This window comes from Scyliorhinus torazame, unplaced genomic scaffold (genome assembly GCF_047496885.1).
Source record: "Scyliorhinus torazame isolate Kashiwa2021f unplaced genomic scaffold, sScyTor2.1 scaffold_342, whole genome shotgun sequence".
In the NCBI taxonomy this organism is placed as follows: domain Eukaryota; kingdom Metazoa; phylum Chordata; class Chondrichthyes; order Carcharhiniformes; family Scyliorhinidae; genus Scyliorhinus; species Scyliorhinus torazame.
In genome coordinates, this window is record NW_027308069.1 from 1 (window position 1) to 16219 (window position 16219).

General features: G+C 50.4%; 1 long non-coding RNA gene across 1 annotated transcript in view; it reads left to right on the plus strand.

Moving 5' to 3' along the window:
* Nucleotides 1-3246: 3246 nt before the first annotated feature.
* The window catches only part of LOC140406186 (uncharacterized), a 202703-nt gene continuing 189730 nt past the window's right edge, over nucleotides 3247-16219 (plus strand). Inside the window, exon 1 of the long non-coding RNA XR_011939072.1 lies at nucleotides 3247-3443. This is a non-coding gene — a long non-coding RNA (uncharacterized lncRNA). The remainder of the gene's footprint in view (nucleotides 3444-16219) is intronic.

The window sequence follows — 16219 nt, forward strand, 5'->3', positions numbered from 1 at the left end:
ACTTCCTGGGTCCGTATCCTTCTATTCCCATCCTATTCATATATTTGTCAAGATGCCCCTTAAATGTCACTATCGTCCCTGCTTCCACCACCTCCTCCGGCAGCGAGTTCCAGGCACCCACTACCCTCTGCGTAAAAAACTTGCCTCGTACATCTACTCTAAACCTTGCCCCTCGCACCTTAAACCTATGCCCCCTAGTAATTGACCCCTCTACCCCGGGGAAAAGCCTCTGACTGTCCACTCTGGCTATGCCCCTCATAATTTTGTAGACCTCTATCAGGTCGCCCCTCATAATTTATGATGTGGAGATGCCGGCGTTGGACTGGGGTGAGCACAGTAAGAAGTCTTACAACACCAGGTTAAAGTCCAACAGGTTTGTTTCGATGTCACTAGCTTTCGGAGCGCTGCTCCTTCCTCAGGTGAATGAAGAGGTATGTTCCAGAAACATATATATAGACAAATTCAAAGATGCCAGACAATGCTTGGAATGCGAGCATTAGCAGGTGATTAAATCTTTACAGATCCAGAGATGGGGTGACCCCAGGTTAAAGAGGTGTGAATTGTCTCAAGCCAGGACAGCTGGTAGGATTTTGCAGGCCAGACGGTGGGGGGGGGGGGGTGAATGTAACGCGACACGAATGCTCGCATTCCAAGCATTGTCTGGCATCTTTGAATTTGTCTATATATGTGTTTCTGGATCAGACCTCTTCATTCACCTGAGGAAGGAGCAGCGCTCCCGAGAGCTAGTGACATCGAAACAAACCCGTTGGGACTTTAACCTGGACTTCTTGCTGCCCTCATAATTTAGACAGAGTGGATTAAAAAAAAACTATTGAGTGCACCCAATTCATTTTTTCCCCAATGAAGGGGCAATTTAGCGTGGCCAATCCACCTACCCTGCACATCTTTTGGGGGCGAAACCCACGCAGACCATTACAGCGCAGTACAGGCCCTTCGGCCCCTCGATGTTGCGCCGACCTGTGAAACCACTCTAAAGCCCATCTACACTATTCCCTTATCGTCCATATGTCTATCCAATGACCATTTGAATGCCCTTAGTGTTGGCGAGTCCACTACTGTTGCAGGCAGGGCATTCCACGCCCTTACTACTCTCTGAGTAAAGAACCTACCTCTGACATCTGTCCTATATCTATCTCCCCTCAATTTAAAGCTATGTCCCCTCGTGCTAGACATCACCATCCGAGGAAAAAGGCTCTCACTGTCCACCCTATCCAATCCTCTGATCATCTTGTATGCCTCAATTAAGTCTCCTCTTAACCTTCTTCTCTCTAACGAAAACAGCCTCAAGTCCCTCAGCCTTTCCTCATCAGATCTTCCCTCCATACCAGGCAACATTCTGGTAAATCTCCTCTGCACCCGTTCCAATGCTTCCACGTCCTTCCTATAATGCGGCGACCAGAATTGCACGCAGTACTCCAAATGCGGCCGTACCAGAGTTTTGTACAGCTGCAACATGACCTCATGGCCCCGAAACTCAATCCCTCTACCAATAAAAGCTAACACACCGTACGCCTCCTACATCTATCTCCCCTCAATTTAAAGCTACGTCCCCTCGTGCTGGACATCGCCACCCGAGGAGGAGGGCGTGCAGACTCCACACGGACGGGGTTCGAACCCGGGACCTCGGCGCTCGCGCGCGCGAGGCAGCAGTGCTAACCCACTGCGCTCTTCCGACACCCGTCAGCGCTTTGTAACTTTCCCCGGTGACGGGCCGTCCACCCGAAAGCTCGGCATTTCTCTCTCTCCACGTACGCCGAGCGTGGCCAGCATCGTCCGTACCTGTTTGGGGCGGTGGTGGGCGCCTATCAGAGGTAAGGGGGTCACTAACCAAGGGGGTTGGGGTGTGGGAGGATCATGCGGCACCAGCCCCCCCACCCAAAAAAAATTTAAACCCCCCCTCCCAAAATTTACAGCCTTTGAGAGGTTAGCCCCCCTGTTTGGTCAAGTTGACATCAGCCCTCGACCTCTGACCCCCCAGCCCACCGCCGCCATCTTGGATTCCCGCCAATGACGTATCCGCCTTTCAGACAGCTCCTCCCGCTGTAAATACACCCGGGAGCCGGTAAACCCGCGTCTTCCCGCTTCCCCCCATCCCCACAGCCGCCGGCCGCCCGTCTCCCGGCCCCGGGACCGCCGGCCCGGCGCGGAACGAGCGAGCGCACCTCCGCCAGCTGCGCCTGCCGCCCTCCGAATGAGGCGAGGCCGGGAGAGGGGGGGGGCGTGGCTGGCTGACTCCTCCTCCTCCTCCCGCTCCTCCTCCCGCTCCTCCCCGCCTATTGGTCCAACCGCCCGTCCGTCAAGCCGGGCAGGGCTGGGTGGCACTTCCGTCGCAGGCCCGGATATCCGGCCCACCGCGCATTGGGGGCTGGGGGGGAAGGCGGGCCTCACTGCACGCAGATCCGATTGGCGGATCAGTCAGCCACGCGCCGCCTCTCCCCAGATCCTATTGGTGGATGGGGCGTGTCAATCGGCGCCGCACACTTCCGGCCCACCCGTGGGCAGAAGGGACGCCGGCCCCGCCCCCCCCTTTACTTGACCCAAGCCCATTGGCCGAAAGCGCGCGCCAATCGGATCGCCGACTCCGCCCCTCTCCTCCTCCATTCCCGATTGGTGGAACAGCGCGTCGATCAGGGAACGGAAGTCAACCCCCCCGCACCCCATTGGCGGAGGGAGACGCCCATCAGGCAGGGATGTACCCGCCCCCCCCGCCAGCTATGAAGAGAGGCGGCGGCGGGCGCAGCGGCTCCAGTCCCGGCCGGGAGCGGGGCCGGGAGCGGGGAGAGGGCGAAGCTCCGCCGCCGGCGCCGGCGGAAACTGCACGCATTTTAAAACAAAACAAATAACATGAATAAAGTTTTATAAAAAATATTTAGTCGGCCTCAGTAATTGTTATTTCGGTCGGGTGAGAAAAATATATTGTTTTATTTAATTTTTATTAATTAAATTAACGACAGCGACGGTTTTGATTCCGTGGGCGGGCGGTTGGGATTTGAATCCGAGGGGGGCGTGCGCGCCTCCGCGGCGACGTGCGCGTACTTCCGGCGGGCCGCCACGTAATTTCCGGTGGGCGTGCGCGCACCTGGGGGGGCGTGCGCGCACTTGTGGGGTACCCCCCCCCCCCCGTGTGTGTGGCGCGGGTTGAGTGAGGAGGGGACGCGGGGAGTGGCCGAGGTCCCGGCGCGTGACGTTTTCGCCGACGTCAGCACGCCGCCCCGCCCACTCGCTCACGGCGGGGCGGGGGCGGGTTAAATGGCGGCGGGCGGCGGCGGCGGCGGGTTCCCCCCCGCCAGGTGGTGCTTCAGCCGGCAGCAGCTGGACGACAGCCCGTCGCGGCGCGGCGGAGGCCTGGACCGCGACCGCGAGCTCTCCTACCGCCAGCAGGCGGCCAACCTGCTGCAGGACATGGGGCAGCGGCTCAACGTGTATCCTTCGGGGAGGGATGGGAGGCTTCAGGGGAGAGGGTAGGCCCCAGGCCCCAGCGTGGAGGAGCAGAGGGCCCCAGCGTGGAGGGAGTGGGCCCCAGCGTGGAGGGAGTGGGCCCCAGCGTGGAGGGAGTGGAGCAGTGGACCCCAGCGTGGAGGGAGTGGGCCCCAGCGTGGAGGGTGGAGGGAGTGGGCCCCAGGGTGGAGGGAGAGGGCCCCAGGGTGGAGGGAGAGGGCCCCAGGGTGGAGGGAGAGGGCCCCAGGGTGGTGGGAGTGGGCCCCAGGGTGGTGGGAGTGGGCCCCAGGGTGGAGGGAGAGGGCCCCAGGGTGGAGGGAGAGGGCCCCAGGGTGGAGGGACTGGGCCCCAGGGTGGAGGGAGTGGGCCCCAGGGTGGAGGGAGAGGGCCCCAGGGTGGTGGGAGTGGGCCCCAGGGTGGTGGGAGAGGGCCCCAGGGTGGTGGGAGAGGGCCCCAGGGTGGAGGGAGTGGGCCCCAGGGTGGAGGGACTGGGCCCCAGGGTGGAGGGAGTGGGCCCCAGGGTGGTGGGAGAGGGCCCCAGGGTGGAGGGAGTGGGCCCCAGGGTGGAGGGAGTGGGCCCCAGGGTGGAGGGAGTGGGCCCCAGGGTGGAGGGAGAGGGCCCCAGGGTGGTGGGAGTGGGCCCCAGGGTGGTGGGAGTGGGCCCCAGGGTGGTGGGAGTGGGCCCCAGGGTGGAGGGAGTGGGCCCCAGGGTGGAGGGAGAGGGCCCCAGCGTGGAGGGAGAGGGCCCCAGAGTGGAGGGAGAGGGCCCCAGAGTGGAGGGAGAGGGCCCCCAGGGTGGAGGGAGAGGGCCCCAGGGTGGAGGGAGTGGGCCCCAGCGTGGAGGGAGAGGGCCCCAGGGTGGAGGGAGAGGGCCCCAGGGTGGAGGGAGTGGGCCCCAGCGTGGAGGGAGAAGGCCCCAGGGTGGAGGGAGAGGGCCCCAGGGTGGAAGGAGAGGAGCAGTGGAGGGGGGTATGAAATGAAATGAAAATCGCTTATTGTCACAAGTAGGCTTCAAATGAAGTTACTGTGAAAAGCCCCTAGTCGCCACATTCCGGCGACTGTTCGGGGAGGCTGGTACGGGAATTGAACCGTGCTGCTGGCCTGCCTTGGTCTGCTTTAAAAGCCAGCGATTTAGCCCAGTGTGCTAAACCAGCCCCAATGTTGGAGGGGGTAGGCCCAGGGTGAAAGGAGATGGGGGGTAGAGTCTGTATCAATGTGTGTGGGGGGTAGAGACTATCAATGTGTGTGGGGGGTAGAGACTGTATCAATGTGTGTGGGGGGTAGAGACTATCAATGGGGGGTGTATCAAAGTGCTCACCTGCCTCCAAATCTAACACCTGCCCTGGTTCATTACCCAGTACCAAATCCAATATTGCCTCGCCTCTCGTTGGCCTATCTACATACTGTGTCAGGAAAACCTCCTGCACGCATTGGACAAAAACGGACCCATCTAAAGTACTCGAACTATCGCGTTTCCAGTCAATATTTGGAAAATTAAAGTCCCCCATAACAACTACCCTGTTGCTTTCACTCCAATCCAGAATCATCTTTGCAATCTTCTCCTCTACATCTCTGGAACTTTTCGGAGGCCTATAGAAAACCCCTAACAGGGTGACCTCTCCTTTCCTGTCTCTAACCTCAGCCCATACTACCTCAGTAGACGAGTCCTCATCAAACGTCCTTTCTACCACCGTAATACTGTCCTTGACTAACAATGCCACCCCTCCTCTTTTACCACCTTCCCTGAACTTACTGAAATATCTAAACCCCAGCACATGCAACAACCATTCCTGTCCCTGCTCAATCCATGTCTCCGAAATGGCCACAACATCGAAGTGCCAGGTACCAACCCAGGCCGCAAGTTCACCCACCTTATTCCGGATGCTCCTGGCATTCACATGAGACACTCGGCGAGTCTTCCTTCTATCTGGTGTTTTTACCACATAATTCACCTCACTTAATTTCCTTTCAATCTGATACGGTCCACAAAACCTAGCTTTTAAAGGCTCCCCTACCACTGGGAACAACACTAAAACTTTATCCCCACTGGCAAAACTACGAACTTTGGATTTCTTGTCTGCTCCCCGTTTCATCACATTTTGTGCAACTCTTAAATGTTGTCTCGCCAATTCACCTGCTCTATTTAATCGTTCCCGAAAATTTGACACGTAATCCAATAATGTAATTTCCGATTTCTCTCTCTCCAATTTTTCTTTAACCAATTTAAGTGGTCCTCTTACCCCATGACCAAAAATTAGCTCAAAAGGACTAAATTTGGTTGACTCATTAGGAGCATCCCGGATTGCAAACAGTACGAATGGGATTCCTTTATCCCAATCCTCTGGATAATCTTGACAATACGCCCTCAACATTGTCTTTAATGTCTGATGCCACCTTTCTAACGCTCCCTGCGATTCTGGATGGTACGCTGTTGATTTAAATTGTTTTATTCCTCGACTATCCATAACTTCTTTGAATAACTTTGAAGTAAAATTTGATCCTTGATTCAATTGAATTTCTGTGTGTAGTCCATATCTCGTAAAGAACTCCAGTAACTCCTACACAATCTTTTAGCTGTAATATTGCGTACTGGAATGGCCTCTGGAAACCTAGTAGACGATCCATTACAGTCAAAAGATATTGATTCCCACTTTTTGTTTTAGGAAGCGGTCCTACGCAATCAATTAAGACCCTTGTAAAAGGTTCCTCACATGCTGGAATGGGTATTAAGGGCGCTGGTTTTATCACTGCTAGAGGTTTCCCGAACACTTGACATGTGTGACATGATCGACAAAATTTAACTACATCTTTATGTAGTCCAGGCCAATAAAAATGTTTCTGGATTTTAGCTTGAGTTTTCCTTATTCCCAAATGACCTCCCACTGGTACCTCATGTGCAACTCGCAACACCTCCTTTCTATACCCTGCCGGCAATACTACTTGATGAACTTTTGCCCACTTTTCATCCGCCTGCATATGTACAGGTCTCCATTTTCTCATCAAGACATCACTTTTACGGTAATAACACTCTGGTATACACTCAGATTCCTCTTCCGTGTATGCTTTCTGATGCATCCGTTTTATTTCTATATCTTTTTGTTGTAACTCCGCCAATTTTCCTGAACTAAAAATATCCGCCTCATCCTCCACCTGTTCTTGTTCTTTTTCAACCATCTGATCAAAAATCGTTTCTGATTCATCGTCACTCTTTGATTTTTTCCTCTTGTCTTAACCTGTGACTTTGCGACCTTGTTACTACACAATCCGGAAAAATCCTAGGATATTCGTCCTTCAACACTTCAGTTGTCTGATTTTCCACTGGCTTATCAACCACAGTAAGCATCACTCCCACTTGCAATCCAGCTATATCATTACCCAAGATAAACTGTATTCCTGGACAAGATAGTTTCTCTATTACTCCTACTACCTCTTCACTGGACTTTGCAACCTGACCGTATATAATGGAACACTACTCCTCTCACCCTGAATTCCACAAGAATTCTCACTACATCAGGAATTGAATTTTTAAACTCCTCCACAAGTATAATTTCTCTGAGAGCTTCATACGTTTGGTCTATTTTCAAAGCCCTTATCCCTATCAAAATTACTCTGAGCCTTTCAAACTCTGTGTATGTTTGACCAAATTCTTTCCTTAAATTTCTAAACCTTTGCCTGCAGGCTTCAGGCACTCATTCATATGCACCTAAGATGGATTTTTTAACCCCCTCATACGTTCCAGATACCACCTCCGGTAATGATGCAAACACTTCACTAGCTCTACCTACCAGCTTTGTTTGAATCAGTAACACCCACATGTCCTGTGGCCATTTCATTTGTTTAGCTACCTTCTCAAATGAAATGAAAAAGGCTTCTACCTCCTTCTCGTCAAACTGTGGCAATGCTTGGACATATTTAAATAGATTCCCACCAAGACTTCGACTTTGATGCTCTTTCTCACTATTCTCATCACTATCATCCAACTGTACGCTTCCCTTTACGTCTGCCAATTTTAACTGACTGTCATCTTTCATAGCCATTTTCTGAAGTTCAAACTCTCTCTTTTTCCCTTTCCTCTCTATCTCTTTCTTTTTGTTGTGCTAGGGCTATTCTTCCTTTGTTTCTTTCATCTCTTTCCTTTTCTTTTTCTTTCATTGCATATTCAAGCTGCTTTAATTCTTTTCCGTGTTCAAGTTGCTTAATCTGCAACTGAATTTTTGCCATTTCCAATGAGTCAAGACTGTATCTCAGACAACTTTAAATGCTTAGCCACCACCATAATTACCTCATCTTTTCGCATTTTGTCAGGTAATGTTAACTGCAATGTTTCTGCCAAATCTACCAGTCTGCTTTTAGTCTCTGTCTGTAAGGTACTGCATGTGACCGTCTCTACCCCCAAAAACTTTGAGCCTCTGAAAGAGCCGTTGTCCACAACAACCCCCCCGCCCCCCGGCCAAATAAACTAAAATACCACACCTGAAAAGCACCCACAATATGCTCACCCCTCACTGTCTTTAAGTTGACTAAGCCAATCCAATAGATAGACTTTTATCTCCCTCGAGCCCCCAATTGTTATGGGTCAGGGTTTAGAGAACCCTAAAGTGTATCATGGAGTTCACCTGACCCACAACTTTTAATAGATTGTGGTATGGGGAGCGCACGGCCCACTCTACAGGGGTGGGACAGCAGAAATCGAAAAGTATTTTTCAAAGCAAAACAATGTTTATTCTATGAACTCAAGTTAACCTTTTTAAAACAAACAGTGAATATCTTAGCAACCAGTAAATTAAATAAACCTCCAAAGAATACAACATTAAGTAACCCTGTACGCTGCCCTTTTAACATCCAAAAGACTTAACGAACCTTCAAACAGGAACACATTAGGTTTACAGTTAATACAGATCTTTTTACAATTCTGAATTCACCAAATGATCCATAGATAGTCTTTAGATGGCAGAGATCAACAGCAGTGCAGCGCACTGAAAAACACAGACACACCCAAGCTTTCTCAAACTGATAAACACCCATTTCTTAAAGGGTACTCACACATGACGGGTAGGGACTGTATCGATGTGTGTGTGTGGGGTAGGGACTGTGTATCAATGTGTGTGTGGGGTAGAGACTCTATCAATGTGTGTGGGGTAGAGACTATCAATGTGTGTGGGGGGTAGGGACTGTATCGATGGGTGTGTGTGGGGTAGGGACTGTGTATCAATGTGTGTGTGGGGTAGAGACTGTATCAATGTGTGTGGGGTAGAGACTATCAATGTGTGTGGGGGGTAGAGACTATCAATGTGTGTGTGGGGTAGAGACTATCAATGTGTGTGTGGGGTAGAGACTATCAATGTGTGTGTGGGGTAGAGACTGCATCAGTGTGTGTGGGGGTAGAGACTATCAATGTGTGTGGGGTAGAGACTATCAGTGTGTGTGGGGTAGAAACTATCAATGTGTGTGTGGGGTAGAGACTATCAATGTGTGTGTGGGGTAGAGACTGTATCAATGTGTGTGGGGGGTAGAGACTATCAATGTGTGTGTGGGGTAGAGACTGCATCAATGTGTGGGGGGGGGGTAGAGACTTTATCAATGTGTGTGGGGTAGAGACTGTATCAATGTGTGTGTGGGGTAGAGACTGGGTGTGTGTGGAGGTAGAGACTGTATCAATGTGTGTGTGGGGTAGAGACTATCAATGTGTGTGAGGGGTAGAGACTATCAATGAGTGTGTGGGGGTAGAGACTGTATCAATGTGTGTGGGGGTAGAGACTGTATCAATGTGTGTGTGGGGTAGAGACTGTATCGATGTGTGGGGGTAGAGACTATCAATGTGTGTGTGGGGGTAGAGACTGTATCAATGTGTGTGTGGGGGTAGAGACTGTGTATCAATGTGTCTGGGGGTAGAGACTGTGTATCAATGTGTGTGGGGGGTAGAGACTATCAATGTGTGGGGGTAGAGACTGTATCAATGTGTGGGGGTAGAGACTGTATCAATGTGTGGGGGTAGAGACTGTATCAATGTGTGGGGGTAGAGACTGTGTATCAATGTGTCTGGGGGTAGAGGCTGTATCAATGTGTGTGGGGGTAGAGACTATCAATGTGTGTGTGGGGGTAGAGACTGTATCAATGTGTGTGGGGTAGAGACTGTGTATCAATGTGTGTGGGGGTAGAGACTGTATCAATATGTGTGTGGGGTAGAGACTATCAATGTGTGTGAGGGGTAGAGACTATCAATGTGTGTGTGGGGTAGAGACTGGGTGTGTGTGGGGTAGAGACTATCAATGTGTGTGTGGGGGTAGAGACTGTATCAATGTGTGTGGGGGTAGTGACTGTATCAATGTGTGTGGGGTAGAGACTGTGTATCAATGTGTGGGGTAGAGACTGTATCAATGTGTGTGTGGGGTAGAGACTGTATCAATGTGTGTGGGGGGTCGAGACTGTGTGTGTGTGTGGGGGTAGAGACTGTATCATTGTGTGTGTGGGGTAGAGACTATCAATGTGTGTGGGGGTAGAGACTGTATCAATTTGTGTGTGGGGGGGGTAGAGACTGTATCAATGTGTGTGTGGGGTAGAGACTGTATCAATGTGTGTGGGGGTAGTGACTGTATCAATGTGTGTGGGGTAGAGACTGTGTATCAATGTGTGGCGTAGAGACTGTATCAATGTGTGTGTGGGGTAGAGACTGTATCAATGTGTGTGGGGGGTCGAGACTGTGTGTGTGTGTGGGGGTAGAGACTGTATCATTGTGTGTGGGGTAGAGACTATCAATGTGTGTGGGGGTAGAGACTGTATCAATGTGTGTGTGGGGGGGTAGAGACTGTATCAATGTGTGTGTGGGGTAGAGACTGTATCAATGTGTGTGGGGGTAGAGACTGTATCAATGTGTGTGGGGGGTAGAGACTGTATCATTGTGTGTGTGGGGTAGAGACTATCAATGTGTGTGGGGTAGAGACTATCAATGTGTGTGGGGGTAGAGACTATCCATGTGTGTGGGGGTAGAGACTGTATCAATGTGTGTGGGGGGTAGAGACTGTGTATCAATGTGTGTGGGGGGTAGAGACTGTGTATCAATGTGTGTGGGGGTAGAGACTATCCATGTGTGTGGGGGTAGAGACTATCAATGTGTGTGTGGGGTCGAGACTATCAATGTGTGTGGGGGGTAGAGACTGTATCAATGTGTGTGGGGTAGAGACTGTGTATCAATGTGTGTGTGGGGGTAGAGACTGTATCAATGTGTGTGGGGGTAGAGACTGTATCAATGTGTGTGGGGGTAGAGACTGTATCAATGTGTGTGGGGGTAGAGACTGAATCAATGTGTGTGGTGTAGAGACTGTGTATCAATGTGTGGGGTAGAGACTATCAATGTGTGTGTGGGGTAGAGACTATCAATGTGTGTGGGGGGTAGAGACTGTGTGTGTGGGGGTAGAGACTGTATCATTGTGTGTGTGCGGTAGAGACTATCAATGTGTGTGGGGGTAGAGACTGTATCGATGTGTGGGGTAGTGACTGTCAATGTGTGTGGGGGTAGAGACTGTATCAATGTGTGTGGGGGTAGAGACTGTATCAATGTGTGTGGGGGTAGAGACTGTATCAATGTGTGTGGGGGTAGAGACTATCAATGTGTGTGGGGGTAGAGACTATCAATGCGTGTGTGGGGTAGAGACTATCAATGTGTGTGTGGGGTAGAGACTGCATCAATGTGTGTGAGGGGTAGAGACTGTATCAATGTGTGTGGGGTAGAGACTCTGTATCAATGTGTGGGGTAGAGACTGTATCAATGTGTGGGGTAGAGACTATCAATGTGTGTGTGGGGTAGAGACTGTATCAATGTGTGTGTGGGGTAGAGACTGCATCAATGTGTGTGGGTGTAGAGACTGTGTATCAATGTGTGGGGCAGAGACTAACTGTGTGTGGGGGTAGAGACTGTATCAGTGTGTGTGGGGGTAGAGACTGTATCGATGTGTGGGGTTGAGACTGTATCAATGTGTGTGGGGGGGGGGTAGAGACTGTATCAATGTGTGTGGGGTAGAGACTGTATCAATGTGTGTGGGGGGTAGAGACTATCAATGTGTGTGGGGGTAGAGACTATCAATGTGTGTGTGGGGTAGAGACTATCAATGTGTGTGTGGGGTAGAGACTGCATCAATGTGTGTGTGGGGTAGAGACTGTGTATCAATGTGTGTGGGGGTAGAGACTGTATATCAATGTGTGTGGGGTCGAGACTGTATCAGTGTGTGTGGGGTAGAGACTGTATCTGTGTGTGTGGGGTAGAGACTATCGATGTGTGGGGTAGAGACTGTGTATCAATGTGTGTGTAGGGGTAGAGACTATCAATGTGTGTGTGGGGGTAGAGACTGTATCAATGTGTGTGTGGGGGTAGAGACTATCAATGTGTGGGGGTAGAGACTATGTATCAATGTGTGTGTGGGGTAGAGACTATCAATGTGTGTGAGGGGTAGAGACTATCAATGTGTGTGTGGGGTAGAGACTGGGTGTGTGTGGAGGTAGAGACTGTATCAATGTGTGTGTGTGGGGTAGAGACTCAATGTGTGTGAGGGGTAGAGACTATCAATGTGTGTGGGGGGTAGAGACCGTATCAATGTGTGTGGGGTAGTGACTATCAATGTGTGTGGGGGGTAGAATCTGTATCAATGTGTTGGGGTAGAGACTGTGTCTCAGTGTATGTGTGGGGGTAGAGACTGTATCGATGTGTGGGGTAGAGACTGTGTATCAATGTGTGTGGGGGGGTAGACACTGTGTATCAATGTGTGTGTGGGGTAGAGACTGTATCAATGTGTGTGTGGGGTAGAGACTGGGTGTGTGTGGAGGTAGAGACTGTATCAATGTGTGTGTGGGGTAGAGACTGGGTGTGTGTGGGGGTAGAGACTGTATCAATGTGTGTGTGGGGTAGAGACTGGGTGTGTGTGGGGGTAGAGACTATCAATGTGTGGGGTAGAGACTATCAATGTGTGTGTGGGGTAGAGACTATCAATGTGTGTGGGGGGTAGAGACTGTGTGTGTGTGGGGTAGAGACTGTATCATTGTGTGTGTGGGGGTAGAGACTGTGTATCGATGTGTGGGGTAGAGACTGTATCATAGAACATAGAACAATACAGCGCAGTACAGGCCCTTCGGCCCACGATGTTGCACCGAAACAAAAGCCATCTAACCTACACTATGCCATTATCATCCATATGTTTATCCAATAAACTTTTAAGTGCCCTCAATGTTGGCGAGTTCACTACTGTAGCAGGTAGGGCATTCCACGGCCTCACTACTCTTTGCGTAAAGAACCTACCTCTGACCTCTGTCCTATATCTATTACCCCTCAGTTTAAAGTTATGTCCCCTCGTGCCAGCCATTTCCATCCGCGGGAGAAGGCTCTCACTGTCCACCCTATCCAACCCCCTGATCATTTTGTATGCCTCTATTAAGTCTCCTCTTAACCTTCTTCTCTCCAACGAAAACAACCTCACGTCCATCAGCCTTTCCTCATAAGATTTTCCCTCCATACCAGGCAACATCCTGGTAAATCTCCTCTGCACCCGCTCCAAAGCCTCCACGTCCTTCCTATAATGCGGTGACCAGAACTGTACGCAATACTTCAAATGCGGCCGTACCAGAGTTCTGTACAGCTGCAACATGACCTCCCGACTCCGGAACTCAATCCCTCTACCAATAAAGGCCAACACTCCATAGGCCTTCTTCACAACCCTATCAACCTGGGTGGCAACTTTCAGGGATCTATGTACATGGACACCTAGATCCCTCTGCTCATCCACACTTTCAAGAACTTTACCATTAGCCAAATATTCCGCATTCCTGTTATTCCTTCCAAAGTGAATCACCTCACACTTCTCGACATTAAACTCCATTTGCCACCTCTCAGCCCAGCTCTGCAGCTTATCTATATCCCTCTGTAACCTGCATCAATGTGTGTGGGGTAGAGACTGTATCAATGTGTGGGGTAGAGACTGTATCAATGTGTGTGGGGGTAGAGACTATCAATTTGTGTGGGGGTAGAGACTATCAATGTGTGTGTGGGGTAGAGACTATCAATGTGTGTGGGGTAGAGACTGCATCAATGTGTGTGGGGGGTAGAGACTGTATCAATGTGTGTGTGGGGTAGAGATTATCAATGTGTGTGGGGGGTAGAATCTGTATCAATGTGTGGGGGTAGAGTCTGTGTATCAATGTGTGTGTGGGGGTAGAGACTGTGTATCAATGTATGTGTGGGGTAGAGACTCAATGTCTGTGGGGGTAGAGACTGTATCGATGTGTGGGGTAGAGACTGTATCAATGTGTGTGGGGTAGAGACTGTGTATCAATGTGTGCGGGGTAGAGACTGTGTATCGATGTGTGGGGTAGAGACTGTATCAATGTGTGTGGGGGTAGAGACTGTATCATTGTGTGTGGGGTAGAGACTGTGTATCGATGTGTGGGGTAGAGACTATCAATGTGTGTGTGGGGTAGAGACTATCAATGTGTGTGGGGGTAGAGACTGTATCAATGTGTGTGGGGGTAGAGACTGTATCAATGTGTGTGGGGTAGAGACTGTGTATCAATGTGTGTGTTGGGGTAGAGACTATCAATGTGTGGGGGTAGAGACTGTGTATCAATGTGTCTGGGGGTAGAGGCTGTATCAATGTGTGTGGGGGTAGAGACTATCAATGTGTGTGGGGGGTAGAGACTATCAATGTGTGTGGGGTAGAGACTGTGTATCAATGTGTGTGTTGGGGTAGAGACTATCAATGTGTGGGGGTAGAGACTGTGTATCAATGTGTCTGGGGGTAGAGGCTGTATCAATGTGTGTGGGGGTAGAGACTATCAATGTGTGTGGGGGTAGAGACTATCAATGTGTGTGGGTTAGAGACTGTATCAATGTGTGTGGGGGTAGAGACTGTGTATCAATGTGTGTGTGGGGGTAGAGACTATCAATGTGTGTGTGGGGGTAGAGACTATCAATGTGTGTGAGGGGTAGAGACTATCAATGTGTGTGAGGGGTAGAGACTGTATCAATGTGTGTGTGGGGTAGAGACTATCAATGTGTTTGTGGGGGTAGAGACTGTATCAATGTGTGTGGGGGTAGAGACTGTATCAATGTGTGTGGGGTAGAGACTGTATCAATGTCTGTGTGGGGTAGAGACTATCAATGTGTGTGGGGTTTAGAGACTGTGTGTGTGGGGGTAGAGACTGTATCATTGTGTGTGTGGGGTAGAGACTGTATCAATGTGTGTGGGGGTAGAGACTGTGTATCGATGTGTGGGGTAGAGACTGTATCAATGTGTGTGGGGGGGGTAGAATCTGTATCAATGTGGGGGTAGAGTCTGTGTATCAATGTGTGTGGGGGGTAGAGACTGTATCAATGTGTGTGGGGGTAGAGTCTGTGTATCAATGTGTGTGTGGGGTAGAGACTGCATCAATGTGTGTGGGGGGTAGAGACTGTATCAATGTGTGTGTGGGGTAGAGACTATCAATGTGTGTGTGGGGGTAGAGACTGTATCAATGTGTGTGGGGGTAGAGACTGTATCAATGTGTGTGGGGTAGAGACTGTGTATCAATGTGTGGGGTAGAGACTGTATCAATGTGTGTGTAGGGTAGAGACTGGGTGTGTGTGGGGGTAGAGACTGTATCAATGTGTGTGTGGGGTAGAGACTGGGTGTGTGTGGGGGTAGAGACTATCAATGTGTGGGGTAGAGACTATCAATGTGTGTGTGGGGTAGAGACTATCAATGTGTGTGGGGGGTAGAGACTGTGTGTGTGTGGGGGTAGAGACTGTATCATTGTGTGTGTGGGGGTAGAGACTGTGTATCGATGTGTGGGGTAGAGACTGTATCAATGTGTTTGGGGGGGGTAGAGACTGTATCAATGTGTGTGGGGTAGAGACTGTATCAATGTGTGTGGGGGTAGAGACTATCAATGTGTGTGGGGGTAGAGACTATCAATGTGTGTGTGGGGTAGAGACTATCAATGTGTGTGGGGTAGAGACTGCATCAATGTGTGTGGGGGGTAGAGACTGTATCAATGTGTGTGTGGGGTAGAGATTATCAATGTGTGTGGAGGGTAGAATCTGTATCAATGTGTGGGGGTAGAGTCTGTGTATCAATGTGTGTGTGGGGGTAGAGACTGTGTATCAATGTATGTGTGGGGTAGAGACTCAATGTCTGTGGGGGTAGAGACTGTATCGATGTGTGGGGTAGAGACTGTATCAATGTGTGTGGGGTAGAGACTGTGTATCAATGTGTGCGGGGTAGAGACTGTGTATCGATGTGTGGGGTAGAGACTGTATCAATGTGTGTGGGGGTAGAGACTGTATCAATGTGTGTGGGGTAGAGACTGTGTATCTATGTGTGGGGTAGAGACTATCAATGTGTGTGGGGAGGGTAGAGACTATCAATGTGTGTGGGGGTAGAGACTGTATCAATGTGTGTGGGGGTAGAGACTGTGTACAATGTGTCTGTGGTGTAGAGACTGGGTGCGTGTGGGGGTAGAGACTATCAATGTGTGTGTGGGGTAGAGACTATCAATGTGTGTGGGGGTAGAGACTGTATCAATGTGTGTGGGGGTAGAGACTGTATCAATGTGTGTGGGGTAGAGACTGTGTATCAATGTGTGTGTTGGGGTAGAGACTATCAATGTGTGGGGGTAGAGACTGTGTATCAATGTGTCTGGGGGTAGAGGCTGTATCAATGTGTGTGGGGGTAGAGACTATCAATGTGTGTGGGGGTAGAGACTGTATCAATGTGTGTGGGTTAGAGACTGTATCAATGTG